This window comes from Protopterus annectens, chromosome 8.part1 (genome assembly GCF_019279795.1).
Source record: "Protopterus annectens isolate FY-2018-M chromosome 8.part1, PAN1.0, whole genome shotgun sequence".
Lineage (NCBI taxonomy): Eukaryota > Metazoa > Chordata > Ceratodontiformes > Protopteridae > Protopterus > Protopterus annectens.
In genome coordinates, this window is record NC_056742.1 from 499,017,392 (window position 1) to 499,040,067 (window position 22,676).

The 22,676-nt window shown below is 46.0% G+C and overlaps 1 protein-coding gene across 1 annotated transcript in view; it reads left to right on the top strand.

Annotated features, from left to right (window-relative positions):
- LOC122810165 (cadherin-3-like) overlaps positions 1-22,676 on the top strand; it is a 1,031,939-nt gene that overhangs the window by 846,910 nt on the left and 162,353 nt on the right. The gene's annotated exons all lie outside the window — the stretch shown is intronic.

Here is a 22,676-nt window from a genome sequence, read left to right on the forward strand (position 1 = left end):
AAGCAAGCCAGACCATCACAACAGACGCTTCAGACCTAGGATGGGGGGCCCACATGCTGGACAAATGCGTGCAAGGATTGTGGACACAGGATCAACTTCACCTGCACATCAACCTAAAAGAAATGCTGGCAGTAAAACTGGCAATCCAAAGGTTCAGACCACTTCTCAGAGGGCCAGTTGATAAGGACAGACAACACCACAGTCATGTGGTACATCAACAAGCAGGGAGGCACTCACTCATACCCCCTATGCAGAATGACTTTGGAGCTGTGGACCCTGGCACTCGGCTACAACATCCAGTTACAGGCAATATTTGTACCGGGAAAAGAAAATACTCTAGCAGACATATTAAGCAGAACCACATCGGATGCCCACGAATGGAAACTGCACCCGGACATCTTCAAGACCATCTCAAAGAAATGGGGAATGCCTCAGATCTATTCGCATCACCTCTCAATCACCAGCTCAAAAAATTCTGCACAAGGACATTCCACCCACTAGCATGGAAAGTGGATTCGCTCTCCTTCAGCTGGAAAGGCCTGACAGCATATGCATTCCCACCTCTCCCCTTGATACACAAAGTATTACTAAAGATCAAGGAAGAACGTCCAAGGATAATCCTGATAGCTCCAAACTGGCCAAGACAACACTGGTACCCACTGCTGAGGAGCATGTCTCGGAACAATATGTGGCCAATACCCCTGATGCCTTTGATGCTAACTCAGAACAACTACAGCATCATACATCCAAACCTAAAAACATTGCAACTGACTGCATGGAACATCACATAGCAGCAACTAACCCAGAACTTTCCCAAAGAGTTAAAGACATTATTCTTGAAGCACGCAGACCTTCAACAAGAAGGAACTATGCTGGAAAATGGAAAAGGTTTGTCATTTGGAGTACTGAAAGAGGAAAAGATGTCAAATATAGATATGCCTAACATTCTGGAGTATCTGGCCGAACCTCTTCATTCAGGCCTGTCCTACTCCTCCATCAAGATACATGCATCAGCTATTTCAGCAGAATACAGCTTTGATCCACCTGATGTTCTTCGTCTTCCATTGCTGCAGTCCTGACTATTGGGTATAGTCCGCGTCCCAGTCGGCCCGAATACCAGAGTATAAGGCTGACGTCGGTCACACATCCTCAGTCTTTTGCCGCGTGGTCCGATGCAGAAGCAGTTTTGCGAGTGCAGGTTGGCGTTCTGAAATATTTCAAACCGGAGTTTCAGACCGAATCAGAGTTGGCTAAAGTACCCGGGGAACATTTTGGTTTTTCTTGCCTCAGTATTTAACCGGATGTCAGAAAAGTGAATAACTGTATTTCTTGTGGGAAACAAATACCTCATAGGGATTACCATACATTGTGTATACCTTGTTTAGGGCCTGAGCACGGCGTTGTTGGTTGCCGGTCTTGTGCTAGGTTTAACAAACGCACTATTAAGAGGAGGTTAGACTGTGCCAGATTAGTGTTTGGGAAAAATGCCGCCGGATGCTCCGGCGCCAGCGCAAGGACAAAACAACAAAGCCTAGGGTTGATGAACCGCAGTCTCGACGTCGGTTCTTTAGGTGGCTCAGTGGAGCCAGAGGTTTTGCCAGGAGTTTCTATGGAGTCTCAGGCAGAAACTTTACTGTTACAGGATGTACCCTCTCAGGAAGCAGGCCAGGCTGAGGGGCTTCTCAGGTAACTATTCTTCCCTCTCTTCCCAAAGTAGTTAGAGCCTCTCCTTCTGTTGCCAAAACTTCTTTTAGAGGTAGGCCAACTTCAGCTTCAGTAGGGGCTTCTCCTAGCCTTCGGTTCTGTACCTAAGAAACATATGCTTAAAATGGCAGAAGATTTGATTACTATGATTAGAGGTTCTATGGGCCCTCCTGATAAGAGGCCTAGGGTGGAACCAGAGTTTGACAGTTTTGAACAGGGTTCAGGGGCTTCTGAGTCTTCTGCGGAAGATTTGCAGGAGTATCCTCATTATTCTGATTCTGATGTGGATGATGCCACTCCTTCGGCTTCTCCTCCTGAGGATTTTCATTTTCAGAGACTCTGCATTCCATGAGGGAGCACTTTAAATGGGAAGGCCAGGATTACTCTGATTCCAGGAAGAGGCTTAGGGAATTCTTGTTTTTACCCCAGCATAGGCCCTTAGCTATACCTCCTGTGTTGAATGTGGTGGAAGATGTTTTTGCAGAGGCTTCCCTGAACCCTGATTCTTTGCCTCCTGCTCCTGTTAAACCTGATAGGTACTATAGGGTGCCCGAAGCTCATAAGTATTTGTTTAAGAGTCCTAGGGCGGACCCGGAAACAGTTTCTCAGGGGCCTAAAGGTGTTAAGGCCTCTGTGGTTAAAAATCCTGTTCCTACTGACAGAGGCAAGGGCGTTAGATAGGTGGGGTAAGAAAGTGTATACTTCCACTCTAGCCATGAGAGCATTGAATTGTCAGTTTCACATGCTGAAATATCAGAATTTTCTCCTTTCACAATTGAAATCTAAGGTGGATGCTTTGGCGGAAGGTATTGATTGTAAAGACTTGCTGGATTTAGTTTGTGTCTGAACAAGTGGGCAAGCATTCTTTGCAATGTGGTTTTGATGCTGTGCAGGCCTCCTCGAGGGTGGCTGCCACTAGTTCTGTTCTTCGCAGGCATGCCTGGTTGAGGGATCAAAATTTGGCTGAGCATGTTAAGACAAGGATTTTGGATGCTCCTTTACAGTCTGATGTGTTGTTTGGTTCACCTGTGGAAGCAGTTTTGAAGAAAATGGAGGACAAAGCTAAATCTATGCAAACTGTTAAAGATTTTTTGCAGGTACAGCCACAGTTTAGTAGAAATTGGCCTGCTAAGGTGGACATATCCTGCTTATGATTCCCAGTCTAGGGGTAGGTCTAGACGTGGTAGGGGCAGGGCTCCAGGTTCTTTTAGGCCTAGAACAGGGAGTTCACCTGCTCAGACTTCTGGTGAGGGCAGGGGTCAGTCCTTTCGTAAACAGACCCAATGACCTGCCTTTTCAGCTGCCAGTGGATTCTCTGGCAGCTCCTTTGGAAGGACACCTCTTTTCAAAGGAAATTGGGATTTAATTACTCAAGACAGATTTTATTTCCATACAATGCCCCCTTTCTAAGGCATGCCAGACGTTCCTCCTCCACAAAGAAAAGAGGCTCACAAGCAAGTTTCTCAGTTACTCCAAATGGGGCCATTCGTCCCTGTATCAGAAAGGGGCCTAGGATTTTATTCTCGCATGTTCCTAGTACCAAGAGAACACGTGGAGACTGCTTTTGGATTTATCTCTCCTCAACACTTCTCTGGACATTCCCAAGTTCAAGATGTTGCGTTACAACAGCTTTTACCCCTGCTGGGCAAAGATCACTGGATGGTAACTTTAGATCTCAAGGAAGCTTACCTTCATGTGCCTATCCGGCTAAGTTACAGGAAGTATCTGCGGTTTCAAGCTGGAGATTCTCATTATCAGTTCTCTGCATTGCCCTTTGGCTTATCTACTGCGCCCAGAGTATTCACACAGGTTCTGGCTCCAGTGATAGCTTACTTCAGGCTACAAGGACTTCAAATCTATCCTTATTTAGACGACTGCCTGATTCTGGCTCAAGAAAAGGAAGACCTTCTACAGCATCTGGAATATCTTATAGCAGTGCTAAGATGCCTAGGGTATTCTAAGTCCAGTCTAGTACCCTCTCAAGACATGTGCTTTCTGGGTGTGAGACTGCATACAGCAGCCCAGATGGCCTTTTTAACCCCGGACAAACAAAAGAGTCTATCACTTTACTTCCATCACCTATCTCATCAGTCCGTGCTGACTGCAGAGACAGTCCTTCAAGCATTAGGGTTCATGGCATCTTGTATTCTGGTGCTTCCCAATGCCAAACTGCATATGAGGAAGTTACAATGGTATCTCGAAAATGTATGGACACAGCACTGCCAGGATTTAGACACTGTCATGCAAATAATACCTTGCCTTCAAAGAGAATTTTTGTGGTGGGCTCAGGAATGTCACCTAAACAAGGGACTCTCTGTGACCCGGCCAGAGGCGAGTCAGATTTTACCGACAGCTGCCTCGGACATTGCTTGGGGAGCTCATCTAAATGGAAAGTGGATACAAGACAAGTGGCCTGCCAGACTACAGCATCTACATATCAACATGAAGGAGATGTTATTACTGGCTTTCAAGGAGTTACTTCTTCCAGGGCAGGTGTTGATTCTAACAGACAACACAACTGTCATGTGGTACTTCAACAAACAAGGGGGAACACATTCTTATCCTCTATGCAGGCAAGCAATGATTTTATGGGAGGCTGCACCTAACTCTTCAGGCAAGGTTTCTGCCAGGAGCACAGAACTCCTTAGCAGTTGTGTTAAGCAGACAAATCATGGATCCCCACAAGTGGAAACTGGATCTTCATGTATTTCAGATATTGACAGTGTCATGGGGAACTCCAGACATAGATCTGTTCGCTTCTCCACTAAACCACCAGCTGCCACAGTTTTGCGGTTTCATCACACAGCTTGGAAAGTGGATGCTCTGTCTTTCAGTTGGACAAACCTTCATGTGTATGCCTTTCCACCTCTGCCTCTACTTCCAAAGGTACTGTTAAAGGTCAGACAGGACAGGCCAAGGATGATTTTGATAGCTCCAGATTGGCCTCGGCAACACTGGTACCCTCTGAGTCTGGTAAAGCAGCCTCCATGGCCTTAACCTTTGATTCCACATCTGTTATCCCAGCAGGACGGTCATCTGCGCAATGTCAAGCTTCACTCTCTTCATCAGACAGCCTGGCATATTCTGTGTTGACACACAGCAGGTCTCAACTTCCTCAACAAGTTTTAAATGTGTTTATGGAAGCTAAAGACCTAGTACAGGGAAAGTGTACTTGGCAAAATGGAAGAGATTTTTATTTTGGAGTAAAGCAAAGAATTTGGAGATTTCTGAGCCTAATTTGAGTGTGGCTCTTCAATATCTTACTGAGTTACTGGACAAGGGTCTGTCCTTCTCTTCCATTAAGATTCATGCTGCAGCAATCTCAGCTCACTATGATTGTGACCCACCATTATTTTCGCATCCTTTGTTCAAGCAGTTTCTTAGGGGCAAAAATATAAGACTACTCCTGCTTGGGATCTCAATTTTGTGTTGGAAAAACTTACTCTACAACCTTTTGAGCCTCAGCTACTGCTGAATTGAAATATTTGTCATGGAAGACTGCTTTTTGTTGGCTTGATTTTCCATAAGGATAGGGTATCATTACGTACTAATCCTTCCTTTATGCCTAAGGTGGTTTCTAGTGTGGCTTTAAACCAAACTATTCATTTGCCTACTTTTTATGCAGACCCCCAAAATAAAGGGGAAAAGATTTTGCATACTTTAGATATACACAGGCAATTACGCTATTACTTAAGCAGGACTAAGGATTTTAGGCAGTCTCAGCAGTTGTTTGTTTCTTTGCTTTGAGTTCAGGGCAAGCCTGTGTCAAAACAAACTCTTTCTAGGTGGATTGGCTTTTGCATTGCATTTTGTTATTCCCATCATGGCAAGGAGGTTCCAGCTGGGATTAGGCCTCATTCCACTAGGGCTACTGCCACTTCAACAGCATTTCTGGTGGCCACTAAGGATATTTTGGAAGCAGCTACTTGGAGTTCAGTGCATACTTTCTCTAAGCATTATCACCTTCCTATCTACTCTAAGTCTAGGGCTGGTTTTGCCACAGCTGTTTTGCAAGGCATGTTGTCAGCTCCTGCTTCTTTCTGATTTGCCAGCCTCCCTTACCTCTGCTTTGGGATTCTACCCAATAGTAAGGACTGCAGCAATGGAAGACGAAGAACATAGTACAGTTTTGTACCTACCATAAATGTAGATGTTCCTCCTTCCCTCTGTGTTAGGGGTGGTTGTGTAGGTGAGTTTACCTGCTTTTATTTTTATATATATTGTTCATGTTTTGGTGCAGGTATTTTGGGCCTTGTCTTTTTGGGGTCTTCTGACATCTGGGGCAAGAAAAGACTGAGGATGTGACGCCGGTCATGCGCATTAGTAGGACTGCAGCAAGGGAATCCTCGAACATCTACATTTATGGTAGGTACAAAACTGTACTTTTTTTCGCACCCTTTGCTCAGGCAGTTCCTCAGAGGAATCAAGAATGTAAAACCTCCAAGGAAACCACCTTTACCAGCTTGGGACTTAAACTTTGTGCTAGAAAAGTTGACACTATCACCCTTTGAACCAGCAGCAACAGCAGACCTACAGCACCTGTCTTGGAAAACTGCTTTCCTACTGGCAATTACTTCAACTAGGAGGGTTTCAGAACTACAGGCCTTAATGGCAGTGCAACCCTTCCTAATCTTCCACCAAGGTAGTGTCCATGAGGACTAATCCTACATTTATGCCTAAGGTGGTATCCAGAGTGTCTTTAAACCAGGCAATCCACCTACCTACCTTCTTTCCCAACCCACAAAACAGAGGGGAAAGAATACTGCATACCTTGGATGTACATAGACAGCTACGCTACTACTTGGACAGAACAAAAAATAGCAGAAAGACTGACCAACTTTTTGTAGCCTATGCAACAGGAAGGGAAGGAAAAGCTATTTCCAAACAGACAATCTCCAAATGGATAGGAAATTGCATACAATTCTGTTACTCCTTCCATGGAAAACCAATTCCACAGAACATAAGACCTCATTCTACAAGGGCAACAGCCACTACCACAGCCTTCTTACGAGGAGTGGCAACCAAAGACATTATTGAGGCGGCTACTTGGACCTCCGTGCATACATTTGCCAAGCATTATATTTTGCCTCTATATTCCAGATCCCGAGCAGGGTTTGCCACTGCTGTACTGCAAGGGATCCTAAACACACCATAATCTAGTTTTATCCTCCTCCCCTAGTTGGCTATGGTATTCTACCCAGTTGTTATGACTGCAGATGCATCCATGAAGGACATAGTAGAGTTTTGTACCTACCATAAATGTAGATGTCCGAACTGGATAGCATCTGCAGTCAGGATTACCCTCCCTCCTTCCCCTCTGTGGTACTCCTAGGGTGTTTTACCCTCCTAATAGCTAGCTGGCGGGGGGGAGTCTATTATGGTGTATATGTTTGTATATATGTACATACATGCTTATTTGTGTTTACCTCTATCTTTTTGGAAACATTGGCATCTATCCAAATTTTAGCCTCCAAGAGGGCTACTGGCATCTGGGGCAAGAAACACTGAGGAAAATGGCGTCGGCTGATGCCTTTATATCCGATGACCAACAGATGACGTCGGGTGAGTGCGACATCAGCCGAAGCCGGACCCGGACTTTGGAATCCGGCCGACTGAAGGGCTGCCTGATGACAGGACAACCCAGTTGTTATGACTGCAGATGTTATCCAGTTCGGACATCTACATTTATGGTAGGTACAAAACTGTACTTTCTTGCTTCCTCAACAGACATTCCGGACTGCTACTTTCTTCCCTACCCGCCATCCGATAGATACCAAAGTGATGACTAGATCGGGAAAGAATTATACCTCTTCAACCTTGGCCTTTACAGCCACCAATTACCAAACTCAAATGGTCAAGTACACCTTAGACCTAGTTTCCCAGGCCATGAGTCTGCTGTCCTCCATACCAGATTCTCCCACCAAACCTCAGTTTGCCTCAAAACTATCCTTAGCAGAACAAGTTGCCAGGCATTCCATCAAATACAGCTATAATGCTGCAGAAGCATCAGCCAGGTCAGCTGCATCTGCTTCTGTTCTACCTCGGCACTCCTGGCTAAGGCTACAACCTCTGCCAGACGAGTTCAGAAACAAGATTATGAACACCCCCTCTTGACGACAAGTTCCTCTTTGGAAAGCAGTCAGCAGAGTTAAAAGTCTGCCGAGCAGCAAGGAGGTGCAGGATCTCAAGCATTTTTGTCTCCCCAGTCCCAAAATTTCATAAACTACCCCACCAAGCCAAGTTTCATCAGGAAGACCTCTACACAGTCTACCTCCAACCACAGGAAAGGTGCCAGGAAACCTTGCTCCTCTAGTACTAGCTCTTCTCACTGTTCCAAGACAGCCCTTTCCTGACTGACCTAACAATGTGTGACTGTTTAAACACCCATCTCCCCCTTTCTGCCTGCCTCACTGTTTTCCCCCTGTGGCAATCACCTCAGACAACTGGGTTCTTTCAGTTGTGGAAAAAGGGTATTTTATGACTTTGCAGGTAAAGCTTTCTGCAAACAGTATTCCCTTTCCTCCGAGAAACCAAATCCATTTCATTCCTCAAGTCATCCAAGACTATCGTATAAGGCACAATAGAGAGGGTCCCCCAGGACAGGATGGTCAAGGCTTCTATTCCAGGCTCTTCCTAGTCTCAAAATATGCCCCATAGATGTATCCTGTACTGGTCTCTTCTAAATCCCTTTCTGCATGCTGTCCCTGCAAACCCTTCTTCCACTCTACGCCCACTGCCTTCATGGCCACTTTAGACCTGAAGGAGACACACTTTCACTTTCGTATCCACCCAGACTTTCGCAAATTCCTATGTTTTGCCTTGTTTGCTTTATCTACAGCACCAAGAGTATTTACAAAATGTCTATCCCCAGCAATTTACCATTTCACATCTAGGAAGCCTGGGCTTCAGTCGTCCTACTCAAGTCCTCCCTTACTCCTTCCCAAGACCAAGTTTTCTTGGGTTGCAGAATAAGGACTGATTTGATGAAGGCCTTCATTCCACCAGAAAGCCAATTTATTGACCAGCTTCTTTCAAGAGCTACTCCTAGTGAATTGCATTTCAGCCAGGGAATTCCTTCGCCTGCTGGATCTGATCATAGGAAGTTACTAGGCTATTGGCCCTGAGGCCCTTATAAGCCTAGCCAAGAATTTGGCCCATGCTTAAACAAATCAGCGCAGAAAGCCCCCTGTCCAGGAGGGACACGGGTGGAATCCCAGGGGTGTATTTTCTGATGTCCTTCAAGGATGCATCTGCAGTCCTAACAAATGGGTTGTCCTGTCAGGCAGCCCTTTGGTCGGCCGGATTCCAAAGTCTGGGTCTGGCCTCGGCTGATGTCGCACTTCACCCGACGTCATAGCTGCTGTTAATTGGGTATAAAGGCATCAGCCGACACCATTTTCCTCAGTCTTTCTTGCCGCGTGGCGCCCGAAGCAGAAGGTGTTCGCTAGTGCCGGTCGGTCAGAACCAGAGATTGCTACTACCGAAGACTTCTAAAAAGCTAAGTACCCCGTTGGGGACTCTTTCTTGCCTCAGCCGATGTCAGAAAAAGTGAATAACTGTTTAACTTGTGGGAAACTAATACCTCATAAAGATTTCCACTCTTACTGCCTACCTTGTTTAGGCCCAGACCACGACGTAACAGCTTGTCTAGCCTGTGCTTCCTTCAACCGGACACTTAGACGTCGGTCGGAGTTTGCAGAGGAGTTTTTCGGCTCCGCTTTTGCTTATAACATGCCGTCGGAGACTCCGACTTCACAATTAGCTAAAAAGCGTAAGGAAAAGGACCGACACTCGCGGTCCACTGTTTCGGCCGAAACCGCAGTTAAGCAAACCGCGAGTGTCTCTGTTTCGGCTGAAACAGAGTCCGCGGTTCTTCCTTCGGCCGAAAGCATGCCTCCTACAACCGAGGCCTCATCCAGCATGGCTGAATCTGCTACGGAAATTCCACCTGGTATTACAGGTTCTCAGGATTTATCAGATACTATCCCCTTAGATATATCTACTCCTGCACGTGGAGCTGCTAGGCCCCCTGCATCCATGTCAATTAAGGCTTTTGCCAGGGCTAAAGCAGCTAAATCAACAAAGGCCTTGCCTGCTAAAACCCCCTCTCACAGGCCTAGCTCTAGTACTCAAATGCTTAGTCTAGCAGAGGATCTCATTTCTTTCATCAGGGGATCCCAGCCTCACCCTGACAGGGCCTCTCACCCCCCTCCAGAGAAGAGGCCTAGAGCAGAGCCCCCTGAGCCAGTTTCTACTGATTACTCCTCTGATGATTCAGACAATACAAATCCCCCAGAAGGCCCTTATTCTCCATATGAGGACTCAGATGCAGAAGACTCCATCCCTTCTGCCTCTCTTCCTGAGGAATTTTCTTTTGGGGAAACACTGCATGCTATGAGAGAACAATTTTAATGGCAGGGCCAGGATTTTTCAGACTCTAGGAAAAGGCTTAGGACCTTTTTACATTTGCCACAGCATAGGCCTTTAGCCATTCCTCCAGTACTTACAGTTGTGGATGATGCATTTAATGATGCTTGTACTGCTCCTGACTCTCTTCCTCCGGCCCCTGCTAAGCCCGACAGATACTACAGGGTTCCGGACACACATTATCACTTGTATAAGGCTCCTATTGCAGATCCTGAAACTATTTCACAGGGCCCCAAAGCTGTAGCAGCTGCCTCTTCCAAAAACCCCCTCCCCTCTGAAAGAGAATCTAGGGCTTTAGAGAGATGGGGTAAAAAAGTGTATACTTCTGCTACTCTTTCGGCCAGGGCCTTAAACTGTCAGTTCCACATGATTCAGTATCAGGAATTCCTGTTAGATCAGCTCACTAAAAAACTGTCCTCACCTGAGCCTTTAGACCGCAAGTCCCTTCAGGATTTGGTACATAACACTCAGCAGGTCAGTAATCATTCCTTAAAATGCGGCTATGATGCACTGGAGGCCTCCTTTAGATCAGCTATGACTGGTACAGTGATCAGAAGGCATGCATGGTTAAAAGAGCAATCCTTGCCAGACCATGTAAAGTCCAAGCTTTTAGATGCTCCCATGGAAAAGCACAGTTTGTTTGGTTCCCCTGCACAGCAAGTGTTGAAGAAGGTGGAAGAAAAAGCTAAATCTGTCCAGACAGTCAAGGATTTCTTACAGGTCCAGCCTCCGAGGTTTAGTAGGAACTGGCCTTCCAAGAATTGGTCCTTTCCAGACACCACCAGAGCACAGAGAAGCAGAAATAGACACCCAAGGGGCAGGGGTCAATCCAGAGGTGCCTACAGGGGACGTCAGTGGCAGCCTAACAGCCAGAGAAGTACTGCCACAGATCCAGCCACTACCACTTCCACAGGACAATCACAGTGACTTGGCTCTGAAACTGCCTACCAGGGAACAACTAGAAGCACCCTTAGGCGGAAAGTTAGCTTTATTTTCAGTAAATTGGCATCATATTACAGGAGACAAATGGATTTTACAGACAATAGACAAAGGCTACAGGTTTCACTTCCATACTCCTCCAAGGAAGAGAGGAATGCCAAACCTACCTCCAAACCAAAAGACAAACGCTCTACATCAAATAGACCACTTACTAAGGATGAGAGCTATAGAAAAGGTACCGCTATGGAACAAGGACAAGGATTTTATTCAAGGCTTTTCCTGGTACCAAGAAAGGAAAACCAATGGAGACCTATCCTCGACCTGTCCGCTCTGAACACATATCTCATTGTTCCAAAATTCAAAATGCTGACCCTACAGCAACTTCTTCCCATGCTGGGCAAGGAGTCTTGGCTGGTGACTCTGGATCTCAAGGAGGCATACCTGCACGTCCCCATACAACCAAATTGCAGAAGATACCTCAGATTTCTTGCAGGATCAGAGCATTATCAATTCTCAGCATTGCCTTTTGGCTTATCTACTGTGCCCAGAGTATTCACGAAATGCCTGGCATCAGTAATTGCTCATTGCAGGCTTCAGGGAATTCAAATTTATCCATACCTGGACGACTGCCTGTTACAAGCGGACAGCAAAGACAAATTAACAAAAGATTTGAAAAAGGTTATTCACCTGCTGCAAGCCCTGGGATAGAGTCGACACAAAAAAGTCAAGGCTGATACCATCCCAAAGGATAACTTTCCTGGGTGCAGAACTGGACACATCAAACCAGATGGCATTCCTCACAGCAGAAAAACAGAAGCAGCTACCACTCTATTTCATGGCATTAACAGCGCAGAACCAGCTTACAGCAAGAAAAATCCTGCAAGCCCTGGTTTACATGGCATCCTGCATAATATTGATTCCACATGCCAGACTACATATGAGGAAGTTGCAATGGTACCTGAGGAATTTATGGTCTCAGCACTAGCACAGCCTAGAAACCCGAATTCCAATAATTCCATGCCTGAAGCAAGAATTCCAATGGTGGGCCCAGGCCTGTCAATTGAACAAAGGACTGCTCTTCCACAGGCCTCATCCAAGCCAGACTATCACCACGGATGCCTCAGACCTCGGTTGGGGGTCACACATGGTGGACAAGTGCATACAAGGCTTATGGACTCCAGACCAGATGAACCTACACATAAATCAAAAAGAGATGCTGGCAGTAAAGCAGGCAATTCAGACATTCAGACCGTTTCTTCAACAGGGTCATTTGGTGATGAGGACAGACAACACCACAGTTATGTGGTATATCAACAAACAGGGAGGCACACATTCATATCCTCTATGCCGGATGGCAATGGACCTCTGGAATGTGGCCCTGAACCTCAACATTCAGCTCCAGGCCATATTTGTGCCAGGAAAAGAAAATATACTAGCAGACATCTTAAGCAGAACTACCACGGATGCCCACAAATGGATGCTGCATCCAGACATCTTCAAATCCATTACAAGGAAATGGGGACTGCCAGAAATAGACCTCTTCACATCCCCACACAACCACCAATTGAAAAAATTCTGCACAAGGACATACCACCCACTTGCTTGGAAGGTGGACTCCCTATCCTTCAGTTGGGAAAACCTGACAGCATATGCATTCCCACCTCTTCCTTTGATGCACAAAGTGCTACTGAAGATCAAAGAAGAACACCCGAGGATCATCTTGATAGCTCCAGACTGGCCGAGGCAACATTGGTACCCGCTACTGAGGAGTATGTCTCGGGAACACGCATGGCCTCTACCCCTACTACCTCTACTGCTAACACAGAACAACTTCAAGACCCTGCATCCAAACTTGAAAACACTGCAGCTAGCTGCTTGGAACATTACATAAGACAAAATAACCCAGATTTATCTCAAAGGGTTAAAGACATTATCTTGGAGGCTCGCAGACCCTCAACAAGAAAAACTTATTCAGCAAAATGGAAAAGATATCTCATTTGGAGTGCAACAAAAGGAGTAGATGCATCATTGGCGAACATAGCTAACATCCTGGAATATTTAGCAGAGCTTTTCCACAATGGCCTGTCTTACTCCTCCATTAAGATTCATGCATCAGCAATTTCAGCAGAATACAACATGGATCCTCCAGTCTTCTCTCAACCTCTACTCAGGCAGTTTCTGAGAGGAATTAAAAATGTAAAGCCACCAAGGAAACCACCATTGCCTACATGGGACTTGAACTTTGTGTTAGAAAAGTTGACACTCCCCCCTTTTGAACCAGCAGCAACAGCAGAATTACAGTACTTATCTTGGAAAACTGCATTCCTGCTTGCAATCACTTCAGCTAGAAGAGTTTCTCAATTACAGGCATTAATGGCAGTACAGCCCTTCCTTATCTTCCATCAGGATAGTGTCCATGAGAACTAATCCTACCTTTATGCCAAAGGTGGTCTCCAGGGTATCATTAAACCAAGCAATACACCTACCAACATTCTTCCCCAACCCGCAGAACAGGGGGGAAAGATTACTGCATACCTTGGATGTACACAGACAATTGCGCTACTACCTGGACAGAACCAAGAACAATAGAAAAACTGACCAGCTTCTGGTAGCATATGCAACAGGAATGGAAGGAAAAGCAATTTCAAAACCATCTCAAAATGGATAGGAAATTGCATTAGATTTTGTTACTCTTTTCATGGAAAGGCAACTCCAGAAAACATCAGACCTCACTCCACAAGGGCTACAGCCACTACTACAGCTTTCTTACGAGCAGTGGCTACCAAAGACATTTTAGAGGCTGCTACTTGGAGCTCCGTGCATACATTTGCCAAGCATTATAATCTACCTTTATACTCCAGATCCCGAGCAGGTTTTGCCACTGCTGTTTTGCAAGGGATCTTAACTACACCATAAACTTAGTGCCTCCTTGGTGCCTCCTCCCCCAGTTTGGCTATGGTATTCTACCCATTTGTTAGGACTGCAGATGCATCCTTGAAGGACATAGTACAGTTTTGTACCTACCATAAATGTAGATGTCCGAGAGGTATGCATCTGCAGTCAGGATTACCCACCCTCCTTCACCTCTGCGGTACTCCTAGGGTATTTACCCATCTTGTAGCTAGCTGGGGGAATCTATTATGGTGTATTTGTTTGTATATATGTATATACATGTTTATTTTTATTTGCTGTCTACTGTTTGGAATCATTTGCATTTATCCAAATTTAGCCTTCCTAGAGGGCACCTGACATCTGGGGCAAGAAACACTGAGGAAAATGGCGTCGGCTGATGCCTTTATACCCAATTAACAGCAGCTATGACGTCGGGTGAAGTGCGACATCAGCCGAGGCCAGACCCAGACTTTGGAATCCGGCCGACCGATGGGCTGCCTGGCAGGACAACCCATTTGTTAGGACTGCAGATGCATACCTCTCTGACATCTACATTTATGGTAGGTACAAAACTGTACTTTTCCCATCCAGTTATCCAGATTGCGCTTAAAGGGATAATGAGGTACTCTGCTTGACATGGAGAAGGAGTCTATTCCACAGATGGAGTCTCTGGGACACATCTGTCCTGCCAACAAGTCCTGTTGATGCAACAGACCAAGTTGAGGTCTCACTTGCGGGTTACTCGAGTGGAGCTGGACTTGTGGATATGCAGCAGTTCCATCAAGGTGATGTCTGAGATTTATATGCCAGACAGAGGTCACCTCTGAGGAAGTCTGTATGAAATCAAGTAGAGGGTCAGGGCTTTTAGCCTATCTGTGTAGGATAGATGTCCGAGGCCCTGGATTTCTCCTGCTGAGGAACCTCTGGTTTCTCCAGCTGCTGCGTGTGCTTTGAGAGGTACATGCCGAAGGGGACATTATACTCAATAATTGGATTTATAAGGGATGAATACAAGAATGTTACGACCTCCTTGTCCCTGGATGAGATACCCTTGCTTATGAGCTGGGCCATGTAGAAAGCTTTCCATATAATGGAAGCAACATGGTGGGTTAAGTCAGATTTCTATCAACCTGGGTGCCCAAATCCCTCATGACTGATTGTATGCTTTAGGACATTAATGTGATATGTGGGGACGTAACTCTCCCCAAAGGGGATGATGCATTTTTTGGCATTCAGCTTGAGGTCATGTTTCTGGTACCAGTCATTTGAGTGAGACTTCCTTAAAGGACATCCTCATCACTTGGGGAGTTGACCACTACTAGCGTGCAACCACTGTTCTCATAATGCCTCCTGCCATGCTACACATGAAGTTTCAGTGGTATTTGAAAAATGTCTGGTCTCCGCATGCCCACCCACTAGAATTTAAGGTGCCATTCCTTCCCTGCCTAAAAGAAATAAGGTGGTGGATTCAGCAAATCTATCTAAACCCAACACTGCTGTTACAGCCTCTCACTGCAGTTCAACAGATATACACAGATGCATTAGATCTGGGATGGGGGCCAATATGAATGGACTCATGGTGCAGGGCCAGTGGGACCTCTGCCTTAAAAAAAAACACATCCGGGAAATGTCCTGCTCTTCTAGCCCTGAAGGCATTCCTTCCCCTCGTACATCCAGGTCCCCTCAAAATCTTTACGGACAGCACCAGAGTACTTTGGTACATTGTCAAGCGGGGGGGGGGGGCAAGTCTTACTCTGCAGACTGGCCGTACAAGCATGGGAGTTGACTATTCACTGCAATGTAACACAACATGCAACCCATCACAGGACAATCAGGTGGACGCTCTCAGCAGATCATTGTCTCAGTCATGAATGGATGTTAACACAGACATGTTTTCCTGTACATAGTCCACCAGTGGGGCACACCACAGATCTGTTTGTCTCCCCTTAAAGAAAACTACAGCTGTTCTGCTCAAGGTCCCCCTCCCCACAAGCTTGGAGTGGATGCCTTCACAATTTCCTGGAGGGGGATGTTTCTGTATGCATTCCCCCCTTCTCTCTATTACAAAATGTCCTGTTGAAGATTCAGCAGGACAAGCCAAAAATCTTGCTGGTGACCCCCTATTGGCCAAGGCAGCACTGATTCTCCCTTTTGTTGCTAGCCAAGGGCAGTCACAAGTTGCCTCAAAAGGTGGACCTAGTCGCACAACAGAAGGGGATCTGTTATCCACCCACAAACCTACAAACTCTGACTTGCCCTGTGGGTGATAAACTTTTAATGTTAGTGTTTCACTGTTGCAGTCCTTACAAAATGGGTTATTCTGCTCCCGGTAGCCCAGTCGGCCAGAATGCCAAAGCCTTGGTATTTGACGTTGGCTGCCTTCGGCCGTAAACCTGACGTCAGGTGTAAAGGAAGGCAGCCGACGCCATTTCCTCAGGCTTTCCTGCCATGGAGCCCGAAGCAGAAGCAATTTGCATGAATGCTGGTCAGCCGATTACCTTTTGTTTTCAGACTACAGTTGAAAATATCCTCAGCTAAGTACCCTGTTTGGGGGGACCCTCTATTTGCTTTAACAAATGTCAGAGAAAGAGAACTCTTGCCTGTGGAAAACAGGTTCCGCACCATGATTTTCATTCTTGCTGTATTCACTTGCTTAGGCCTTGAGCATGACGTCCCTAATTGTGATCTCTGCTGCTTTTAATCGGTGTACGATACGCCGTAGAACTAAAATTTTATATAAGCATTTAGGAATTTGGCCTAGGTTCGGTATGGCGTCTTCTGGTCTCCCGACTTTCAATGTTCCTAAGAAGTGCAAGGATAAAGATCGCAACAGGCCTAGTATCAGGTTGGCTGACTATGCTCCAGTTAAATGTAGATAGAGACTTGTAGACTGGAAATTAAAATACTTGAAATTTATTACAAAACACAGATTTAGGTAAGTGCTTTCGAGGCAGTCCTCTTCTTCAGACCTTAATACAGAAATAAATTAGCACACAAGGTTTAAATACAACCAATAAAAATTCTTTAAAAAATCAGTGACGCAACCCTCTTTTTTTTCCAAGAGAGGTTGTAAAGATACAGTACTGTTAAGACCAGGTGATAAGTATGCCTTAAAGTCCACTGTCCACCTTAGTTCAGCGTATTCAGTTTCATTGTTAATATCACCTTCTTTAAGGCTCACATTACATTTTTTGCAAGACCAAGAATTTAAAATTGTGCTGATCAGTCTAAGACATGCTTAACTAATGCATTAGTAAGTTTGCTGTTCCAGTTAAGTTGGTCACTGGCCCAGTGGTTCTCAGTGAGGTGCATTCGCAGCCCCTGCAGTCCGCTGATGTTCAGCCATAGGTCTTTGCTGAGACCCTTTTGGAGTCTCCATACCGCAGGTTTCCACTTAGTCTTCTGACCCTCCGCCAATTGCTACCTTTGGGTTTGGAGCTGCTAAGCAGGCCCTGGCTTCTAAGGCCTCTTTTCTTCTGCCTGAGACCAGACAGACTGGCATCGGTACAGACTACTGCTGTGGCTAGACCTCCCGAGTCCCTCCGGCTTTCTAGCAGACATTCCAGCCGCAAATTTACTCAAAAGCAGGTGCCGGCACCCCTTTTCTTTTGGAGATGCTCTGAATACTCTTGAGAGCATTTCAAGTGGGAGAGTCAGGACTATCCTCAGTCTAAGAAAAGGATTAGGGAGTTCTTGGATTTACCATAGCATAAGCCTCTGGCTATCCCTCCAGTGTTGGAAGTAGTTGATGTTTTCATGGAGAATTCTTTGACTCCTAATTCTGTTCCTCCTGCTCCCAGGAAACCTGACCGGTATACAGATGTTCATGTTTCACTGTTGCAGTCATTACATTGGGTTTATCTGCCTGCAGGTAGCCCTCAACTGGCCTGAATACCAGAGTCTTGGATTCCTGCTTCGGATGCTGTCTCCTTCCATGATGTCATGTCGTCAGGGGTATAAAACATGGAGTGGAAAGTAAATTCCTCAGATTTTCATTCGTACTGCATTCCTTGCTTATGCCCAGACTGACATCCCGCGCTGTCAGTTTTGTGCCTTATTCAACCCTTGAACTATTCGTGTCTATTTTTGCAGCAAATTATTTTGGTACTCTGTATAACTGTCCAGAAATGGCTTCAGTAAGCCATCAGACTACTGATATTTCGAAAAAAAAAAGTAAGGATAGACAGACCGCATGGGTCCAAAACTGCCGACGATGCTTCCATTAAGCTAGTCGCCAGTCCATCTGTATTCAGTGAGGCACTTTCACAGCCCCTGATACCTGCTACTTCAGATTTGCAGGCCTCTACTGAGGCCCATTCGGAGTCTGGTATGCCACGAGATGATGCTTCGACTATGGAACCTGCGGTTGTCTCTACCTTGGATGTGTCCGGAGCCACTGTGCAGGCACTATGGAACATGTGGTTGTCTCTACCTTGGATGGGTCCGGAGCCACTGTGCAGGCACTGGCTTCTGAGGGTGTATTCAGGCCTACAGACTTGCATTTTAAACAAATGCCATCTTCTTCATCCAGGCCTAAAACTCGACCCATGCCCAGAAAACTGACGTCCAATCCACATGGACAGGCCCATATGCCTAAAAACAAATGCATAGAATGACTGAAGACCTTGTTACTTTAATTAGGGGAAGCCAGCCTTCCCCTCTAAGAGATCTAGAACTGATTTTTCCTTCAGTGTCTTCTGATCAGGATTCTGATATTTGTTTCTTCTGATTACCAGGATTTGCCCTAATCTACCTATGAGGATTCCAGAGGACTCAATTCCCTCTGCTTCCCCTCCAGAAGATTTTTCTTTTGGTGAAACCTTGCACACTTAGGGAGCATTTCTGCCGGGAAAGCCAGGATTACTCTGACTCCAAAAAAAGCTTAGGGAATTCCTACTCCTTCCTCAACACAGACCTTTAGCTATCCCTCCTGTTCTGGATATTGTAGATGATGCTTTCTTGGAATCTAGTCTGTCCCCAGACACTTTACCTCCAGCTCCCAGAAAACCTGACTGGTATTAGATTACCTGACTCTGTTCCTCTTCAAGAATCCTACTGCGGATCCAGAGACCATTTCCCAAGGAACAAAGGGCTTTAATACTGCTGCCAAAAATCCTGCCCCTTCTGTTAGAGATTCTAGAGCCTTGGACAGATGGGGTAAGAAGGTATGCACTACTGCTTCTTTGGCCATTAGGGCTTTAAATTGCCAGTTTCATATGTTAAAGTGCCAGCAGCATATTATGGGACTACTTAAACAGAAAAAGATGTTGATTCTTGACTGTGATGAACACACAGAATTACAGGATTTAATGCATTCTGCTAAACAAGCTGGTAAAAATACTTTGCAATGTGGTTTTGACTCTTTAGAAGCATCTTGTAGGGCTGCTGTCACTGGGTCTGTAATTAGAAGGCATGCTTGGCGTAAGGTTCAAAACTTGCCAGATCATGTTAAAGCTAAATTACTGGATGCTCCCTTAAACCAAGACCGCCTGTTTGGCAACAAAGCAGAAGTCCTCAAAAAGATAGAGAAAAAGCTAAATCTATGCAAACTGTTAAGGATTTCCTGCAAGTACAGCCTCCCAGATTTAGTAGGCATTGGGCTTCAAAGAATTGGTCCTTTCCAGTCTCTTCCAGGCCTTCAGTCCAAACCCAGGAACCTCAGACCACCTAGGTTATAGTCTCAGGCTATACACATGCCTAAGCAGTGGGGGGCTCCCACTTCCAAAGCAGGAAGTAGTAAGGCACCCCCCTATGGAAAAATCACAATGACTTTACCTTAACCCTTCCAAGCCTGTTGGCCAGACCTACCCCCAAATCAGTGGGCAGAGGCTCAACAGCAGTTTCTCTCGTCTAAGTATCAGGGCTATTCAGCCTGTCCCAGCAGAAGAAAGTGGACAAGGTTTTTATTCAAGACTTTTCCTGGTACCCAGAAAGACCGTTCCTGGCATCCTATCCTGGACCTCTCTATTCTAAACACCTTTTTGGTAATCCCAAAATTCAAAATGCTAACACTTCAATGGCTGCTTGCTGTGCTAGGCAAAGATGCCTGGTTGGCAACCTTAGACTTGAAGGAAGATTACCTGCACATTCCAATAAGGGAATCTTGCAGGAAATACATACGCTTCAGGGCAGGCTCCATGCACTGTCAGATGTTCATGTTTCACTGTTGCAGTCATTACATTTGAGTAATCTGCTGGCAGGTTGCCCTCAGTCAGCCTGTTTAACAAAGTCATGGGTCCTGTGTCGGTTGCTGTCCCTTCCATGACGTCAGGTCGTCAGGGGTATAAAACATGCAGCCGACACCATTACATCAGTCTTTCTTGCCGCGTGGTGCCCGAAGTAGAAGCACTTCGCAAGTGCCGGTCGGCCGACTCCTGAAATTTTCATTTGAGTTTCAGAACCGAAGTCTTCAACTTAAAGCTAAGTACCCCATTGGGGAAACTTTTTCTTGCTCCTTTCCGATGTCAGTAAAAGTTAATAATTGTATTACTTGTGGGAAGCAAATACCTCAAGGATTTTCATTTGTACTCTATTCCTTGCCTAGGTCCTGACCACGATGTACCTTGCTGTCGGTTTTGTGCTTTATTTAATCAGTGTACTAACCGCTGGTACATTTTTGCATCAAAATATTACGGTTCTTTGTTTTAATTATCCAGGAATGACGTCGGTCAGCCATCTGACTACCGGAATTTTGAAAAAACGCAGAGACAGACAGGCCATTGAGGTCCAAAACTGCTGGCGATGCTTCTAAGCCAGTCACCAGTTCGCCGGTACTCAGTGAGGCACTTTTGCAGCCCCTGATACCCGCTACTTCTGATGCGCAGGCCTCTGCTGAGACCCATTTGGAGTCCAGTATGCCACGAGACGCTTCACATTTGGAACCCGTGGATGTCTCTACCTTGGATGGGTCCGGAGCCGCTGAGCAGGCACTGGCTTCCAAGGGTGTATTCAGGCCTACAAACTTGCATATTAAACTGACTCCAACTTCAGTGCTAAGGTTTAAATCTCGATCTGTGTGTAAAAAAAATGATGCCCGGGCCACATGTTCAGGCCCCTATGCCTAAAAAACAAATGATCAAAATGGCTGAAGATTTAATTACTTTAATTAGGGGTAGTCAACACCCTCCCTTCAAGAGGCCTAGGATTGAATTTGACTGAATCTTCTGAACAGGACTCTTTCTTCTGACCCTTCTAGTGATCTGGATTTGTCCATACCCACTTATGAGGACACTAATGCAGAGGAATCCATTCCCTCTGCTTCTCCGCCTGAGGATTTCTCTTTTGGGGAAACTTTACTTTTAAGGGAGCATTTCCACTGGGAAAGTCAGGATTTCTCTGAATCCAAAAAGAGGCTTGGGGATTTCCTCCTTCAGCATAGGCCTTTGGCTATACCGCCTGTACTAGATATTGTGTTCTCCAAATCCAGTATGGCCCCTGATTCCTTGCCTCCAGCCCCTAGCAAACCAGACAGGTACTACAGGGATGTTCATCATGCATACAGCTGCAGTCATAACAGATGGGTTCTCCTGCCGTCAGGTGGGTCCTCGGTCGGCTGAATTCCAAAGTCTAGGTCTGGCGTCAGTTGTCGTCGCTTCTTCCCTGATGTCAGTGCGACAGGGGTATAAAAGAACCAGCTGACGCCAGTTTTTCCAGTCTTTCTTGCTGTGCGGTGCCCGAAGCAGAAGCAGTTCACAAGTGCCAGTCGGCCAGCTCCTGAAATTATGAAAATTTTGCAACTGAAGTCTTTTTGAAAGCGAAGTACCCCATTGGGGAAACTTTTCTTGCCTCAGACCGATGTCAGACAAAGTTAATAATTGTATTTCATGTGGGAAGCAAATACCGCATAAGGATTTTCATTCCCTCTGCATTCCTTGCTTAGGCCCAGACTACGATGTCTCTGTCGTTTTTGTGCTACATTCAACAAACGCACCATTAAGCGTCTGGCAGAGTTCGCCCAGCACTATTTTGACAAAAAATTTAACTGTAGTCGGATACTCCGACTCCAGTTTTCTCTAAAAAAAATGCAAAGATAAGGACCGACACACGAGGTCCGTGGCCTCTACCGACACCACGCCAAAGCTGACTACAGGTTGTCCGGTTCTCAGTGAGGCGCATACGCGGCCTCTGCCTACCGACGACACTTCATTGGCGGTGTCGTCTGTGCCCGAGGTCGCAGGTTCCTCGGCCCACACCCCGACTACAGATACCGAAGCCATTCTTGGTGGTGAATCTCAAAATGCAGACAGGTCTGCCTCCTCTCAAGGTGTCTTCAGACCTTCCTCTTCTTTTTCCATCAAGGCTTTCACTAAGTCTAAAGCAGCCATGCATTCTAAGAGACAAGCTACACAGGGCCATTCTCCAGGCCCCATGCCTAAAAAACAGATGCTTAAAATGGCTGAGGATTTAATTACTCTTATCAGGGGTTCTCAACCCCCACCGGACAAAAGGCCCAGAGTGGAGGAAGAATCCCCCGCCTCTGACCAGGCCTCCATTATTTCAGGGCACTCTGATGAACAGGAACATTCTTACTCCCATTTTGAAGATTCTGATGCAGAGGAGTCCATTCCCTCTGCCCCCCCCCCCCCAGAGGATTACTCATTTGGGGAAACCTTGCATACCTTAAGGGAACACTTCCACTGGGAAGGCCAAGAGTACTCAGATTCCAAGAAAAGGCTTAGGGATTTTCTCTTGCTACCTCAGCACAGGCCTCTGGC